Here is a 5,881-nt window from a genome sequence, read left to right on the forward strand (position 1 = left end):
GCAAGATGGCGGAGGCCGGGTAAAGCTAAAGAGGCGGGCCAGTGGAGCTGTCAATCATCGGGAAAACACTACGGGGAAACTAGAGTGCCTCTAGAGAGAGAGTGGCGCCACCGGAAGCTCAAAACGCTTGCCGATCACGTGGTCCATGTAGCCTCCAAAAGTTCCAGGAAGTGCTTGGCGGCCAATACAAAATAATAAGAAAACTACGATAATCGGTAAATAATGATCAATGAAGGCTTTGCTTTGCAATATTTTTATAGTTGTGTTCATTGATATGAATCATCAAAGGTTTACTAAACCTGTATGACATCAACAGCATGTAAATCGTAATATTTTCTGTTTTTTTAACTTTATCTTTCAGACTTGACTGAGGCATACCAACAGGTGACGACAATGATTTATCAAGTGACTACACAATAAATCTAGGCTCACAGCATAATGATAACTGTTCTTACAGGAAAACTATATCCAATAAATAAAATTTAGATCCCAATTCATTTCAAATAAATGGGTTATCTATTCTTACTTATTAGTATCTACTTGTGTGAATTGCTTTTAAGTCTTAAGACTTATTTTGACTGAGGCAGACTGATAACTACACAAGTCTGGACTCACAATATAATGTGTTCTTACAGAAAATCCATGGCAAATAAATAAAATTTTGATTTCAATTCATGGAAAATACATGGCTTTCTATCACTATTTGTTAACTATCCCAAGACTTACTCCCTACATAAACATAATAAATCAGACAAACACCCTTTGTTTTCCAAATGCATTTAATACCTAAAAGAATTCCTTTACAATAGCATAAAACTCGACTAGATCAGCATGTCTAGCCATTTCTTTTCTCTGCTATCCTTGAATACAGTCTTCACCATGGTATGCTGTGCTGCATGGGGATGCTCCAATCGCTCAGAGAAAGGCGTGCGTATGTATGGCTTCCCCAAAGACAGGGACAGAAGGAAAATATGGATGGCCAAAGTCAGCAGGATACATTTGACCACCATCAGGGACTGTGAAAACAAAAAAATATGTGAAGTAATCATATTAAAACAATGCATTTACACATTTTCAAAGACCATATCATTGGGAAGTTTATTTTTAAATTAAACACATCACAGGGAGATTTATATGGTTGAGGTTGCAGAATGTAGAAAAAAAAGACAGGAAACAACACTTATAAGTGGCCAAACCAGGAAGGTGAAGAAGAACAGTATCCCAGTTAACGTCAGGCAACCCCAGAACTGATAATACAACATAATTAATATATAATAGTATAATATATAGTGAATATATATGACTGAACTTTTCACCCTGCAATATCAAATGACAGCCCTAATATTGTATAATTGTATGGGCTGCACTATTCCACAAAATAGCTCACTTTCTAGTTATTATGTAAAATGAACGGTGTAATTATTGGCCTGGCCTATAGTCATGAAAGTGTGAAATGCGGTGGTCACACATTATGACCCACATACAGAATCATCTTCATATCTTTGTCCATAATTCCACAGCCTTATAAATACATTAAAATTAAATAAAAATGTAACTAGAATCGCTCTCCCAACACATTAACCTCGCTATCAACGGCGTTGGATCAATTTATATTGACAAACAGAATTTACATTCATCAGCCTGTGGCATCTGTTGCTATCAGTGTGCTAGCATAAACTTTTATCGGTTTATAATCTCTAAATATATTAATCTAGACGGTGACAATCCGTCAACATATTTAATTACTCCTGTCAAGTTGATTTTGATGCACAACTGATATGGAAATATGACTTTTAAAACATCTTACCTTGAAGAAGTGTAGCTCCGACAATCTGCTCCATTGTCCGGGAACTTTTGAGGGGCTCCATACGCCGCCATTGCTGTGAAAAAACTGAACCATTGCAGTGAATGGAGATGGCGCCACTCTCTCTCTAGAGGCATTCTAGGGGAAACCAGAGCCGTCGATATACGCGACACTCTCGACTCCCGCGTACAAAAAATGGCAGCGCACTTCCGGGTTACTGGAGACGATCAATAGTTCCAAACTCCAGATCAGACTGCGTTCATCGCTAATGCTTTGATTCATTTTCAGAGGGAAGTCTAAGCAGTATCAGGCTCATAAGTCACGAAAATGCATTTACGTTCTGTCGACATTCTGATCAGTTTGTCATTTTTCCACCCCTAAAGTTTATTTTTATTATTTCATTATGCAAACTGAAACTGGTTTATTTACTTTATTACCTTGCCCTGTTGTTTTATGTCATTAAAAGTTTGTTTTTTAAAGATTTAACTTGTTTTCTTGTCCTGTCGGTGCCGGTCCCACCAGTAGGTCAGGTGAGTTTTTAGATAAACCAAGTAAACACATCAAAATACAGCATGACATAAGTACAGTAAATCACAAGTACACAGAAAAAGAACAGGGCTGAGCAGCAACAACACAAAGGATGAAAAAACAAGAGTTCAAGGTATATATATATATATATATATATATATATATTGATGAAAGAGAGAAAAAAAAAAGTAAATAAATGGAACAAATAAAACAAAACGGCACAGATTATTGTTATTTCTTTTCTTCTTCATGTTATTTCGGAAGTTGTTTCAAATAATCATCCAATGTATGGGCTTTACCGGATCTGCAATATTTCAAAGCTTTATTCAAAAGGAATATTTCCTTTTTGAAGGCCTCAAGGATTGGGTCAATTTCCAAGAATCTGCATTTGTGAATAAAAAATTTTGCTAGTATAATCACATTATTAATTCCAAATTTTTTTGTTTTATTTTCCATTCTCAAACCAAATCTAATTATTTGAAAAGTTAAGGGGGGATAATATATATTTTTACCGGTTATCCAGTACTGAATACCAGTCCAAAAGTCTAGCGTTTTTTTGCAAGAATAGAAAAGATGTTCCACTGTTTCAATATCCGCCTTACAGAAAGTGCACATATTCGAACCGATGTTGAACTTATTATGTAAAAACTCGTTGGATGGATAAATAGCGTTTAAAATTTTAAAATGGATTTCTTTTGCTTTAGGTGGAATTGGGAAAGCTAGATATTGAATTATAAATTTCGGGTTATAATCTTTTAAAAAGCATTTTCTTTTTAGTTGAGATGGAAAGTAGTGTTTAGTGAGATTTAATCTCAAAAATTTATTGTTACATTTTTTATCCATAAATAGACAACCTTCAATTATTAAAGATGGTTTTCTGATTATATAGGAGTGGAAATGAGTCAAGATCTCTTTTGCTAATTGAAACATTGCCAAAGGAATAGCTTTTAGTACTTTCTTGAATTTGTTTTCAGAACATACCACCTCATATTTCTCAATGAATTTGTTGTATGAGAGAGGATTTCCATCAGTGTCTAATAAATGTAAAGTGGTCCAGATTCCTTTGTCCATCAGTCTTTATAGAAAATAGATTTTCTATTTATTAAGATGCACCTATTGTTCCAAATTGAGGTTGTGTGAGGGGAAAAGTTGTGTTTGTATATCATTTTCCAATATTGGAGAACCTGTTTGTGAAAGTCTGATAATTTAATTGGTAATTTAGAAATTTCAAAATCACATTTTAGTAAGAATTCGATTCCTCCAAGGTTTTCAAAAATTATTTTTTATATGTAATACCAAGAATTGTTTTGCTTTTTAATGAATAATTGAAGCCATTTTAATTTTAAAGTACCATTCATTGGTACAAAATCAATCGTATTTAAGCCTCCTTCCTCCAATGATTTAACTGTATCATTCTTTCTGATATAATGTTTTTTTTCCAGATGTAATTAAAGTGATTTTGATTTATTTTTTTCATGGAATTTTCAGATATATATAAGCATTGAGAGGGGTAGATTAATCTTGAAAGACCATCCATTTTAGTCAGCAGAATACGTCCAAAAATGGACATGTCTCTTAAGAGCCAACTATTTAAGATCTTCTTGGATTTTTGTATATTATTTTCAAAGTTTAGGCTTTCTCTTTTATTTATGTCCTTTGTGATTGTAATTCCTAGATATTTAATTTCATCTCTAGCTGGGATGTTAAAGTAGTTCCCAGGTGGTTGATCGTGAATTGTTAATAACTCACATTTTGTAATATTTAAATGTAAACCTGAAGCTTTAGAGAACAATGAGATTTGAGACAGTGCAATAGGGACTTGTGAAATATTCTTTAAAAATAAAGTTGTGTCATCAGCTAATTGACTAATAATCACTGGATTTTCCATCAAATTTAAAGGTGCAATATTATGATTGTTTTTCATAAAAATTGCCAATAGTTCAGTCACAATGATGAAGAGCAGCGGGGATACTGGGCAGCCTTGACGAATTCCACGTTTAACATTAAAGCGTTTTGTTGTCCTGAAAGGTAGAGAGATCGAGCTATTGATATCGGAATACAACAAAGAAATTAAATTAATAAACTTTTTTCCAAAATCAAAATATTCTAAAGATTTCAAGATAAAAGCATGTTCAACCATATCAAATGCCTTATAGAAGGCCCAAAAAAGAATCACACCATCGTCTTCAATCAAATGATTGTAATCTAGTAGATCAAAAATCAGTCTGTTATTATGGATGGACCGGTCCTTCAAGAATCCAGACTGAGTTTCACTAATAATCTGTTCTAGGCCGTCCTTTAACCTGTTTGCAGTTATATGGGTAAAAATTTTATAATCTGTATTTAATAAAGTAATTGGCCGTAAGTTGTCGACAATCCTCTTATCTTTTCCAGGTTTGGGAATCAGCGTTATAAGGCCTTGTTTCATTGTGGGAGTTAATGTTTCATTTAGGATTATATCTTTAAAAGCTTTAAAGAGAAAATCTTTTAATTCTTCCCAGAAGAATTTATAGAAACTTGCTGTCAACCCATCTTGACCAGGGGATTTGCCTGTTTTTAGTTTGTTTATAGCTTGGTGTAATTATTCAATTTTTATATCTGAATCACATATACCTTTGAACCCTGAATCGATCTTTGGGATGAGAGTTTTGATTAGGTCAAAAAATTGTATTGAATTTTCTAACAAATAGTCAGAGGAATATAGTTTAGCATAAAAAGTAAATATTTCCTCTGATATAGTTTTATGATTTGTATATTCCTTTCCATTCATTAAGAAGGTGTTTATCGAATTCTTTTCTTGTCTTCGTTTTTCCAGATTAAAATAGTAAGACGTACTTTTTTCGCCTTCTTCAATCCATTTTGCACGTGCTCTAATGTAAGCTCCTTGGGCTTTTTCCTTATATAAATTATCCAATTGGGCATGTAGGGATTATTGTGTCTGCATCGGAGACAATAACCACCACGAGTTACTCTGTTAGTGGCGTTTATTGAACTGAACCACACAACACACTTTACGACACTTGCCGTACAACGTTACCGTCACTCTTTAAAGACGCAGTGACAGACTGGCGCATTAAGGAGAACAGCAGCCTGTTATGAACACCACATTTATGAACACCCCCCCCCCCCCCCCCCCCCCCCCCCCCCTTCCCGGGGGACTTAACTTAAACAAACATCGCCCACAACCCCCCCCCAGCGTCCTCGTCACCCTGTTACATAGTCCCCATGCCAGACAGGCCTCATCCTCTGAGGGCGTGATGGTGGTAAAGCCGCGCTGGGCGGCGCTGGCGGGTCATTTCCCACTCGATCAGCCCCAGGCCTGGGCTGCCAACCTGACGCTGCCAGCGACAGGGGTGATGTTGTTGCAGCAGGGTTGTGGACTCTATGCAGACGGTTTGCATGCCAACGAGTCCCGTTTTCCAGTCTGTAGGTGGCAGGCCCGAGCTGCTTAGCCACCCGCAGGGGCTCCGACCAGTAAGACTTCAGCTTATTTCGGCGGTGGGGCCGCTTGATCCTAACCCAATCCCCCGCCGAAACCGAGGGGCTCTG

This window comes from Melanotaenia boesemani, chromosome 12 (genome assembly GCF_017639745.1).
Source record: "Melanotaenia boesemani isolate fMelBoe1 chromosome 12, fMelBoe1.pri, whole genome shotgun sequence".
Taxonomy (NCBI): Eukaryota; Metazoa; Chordata; class Actinopteri; order Atheriniformes; family Melanotaeniidae; genus Melanotaenia; species Melanotaenia boesemani.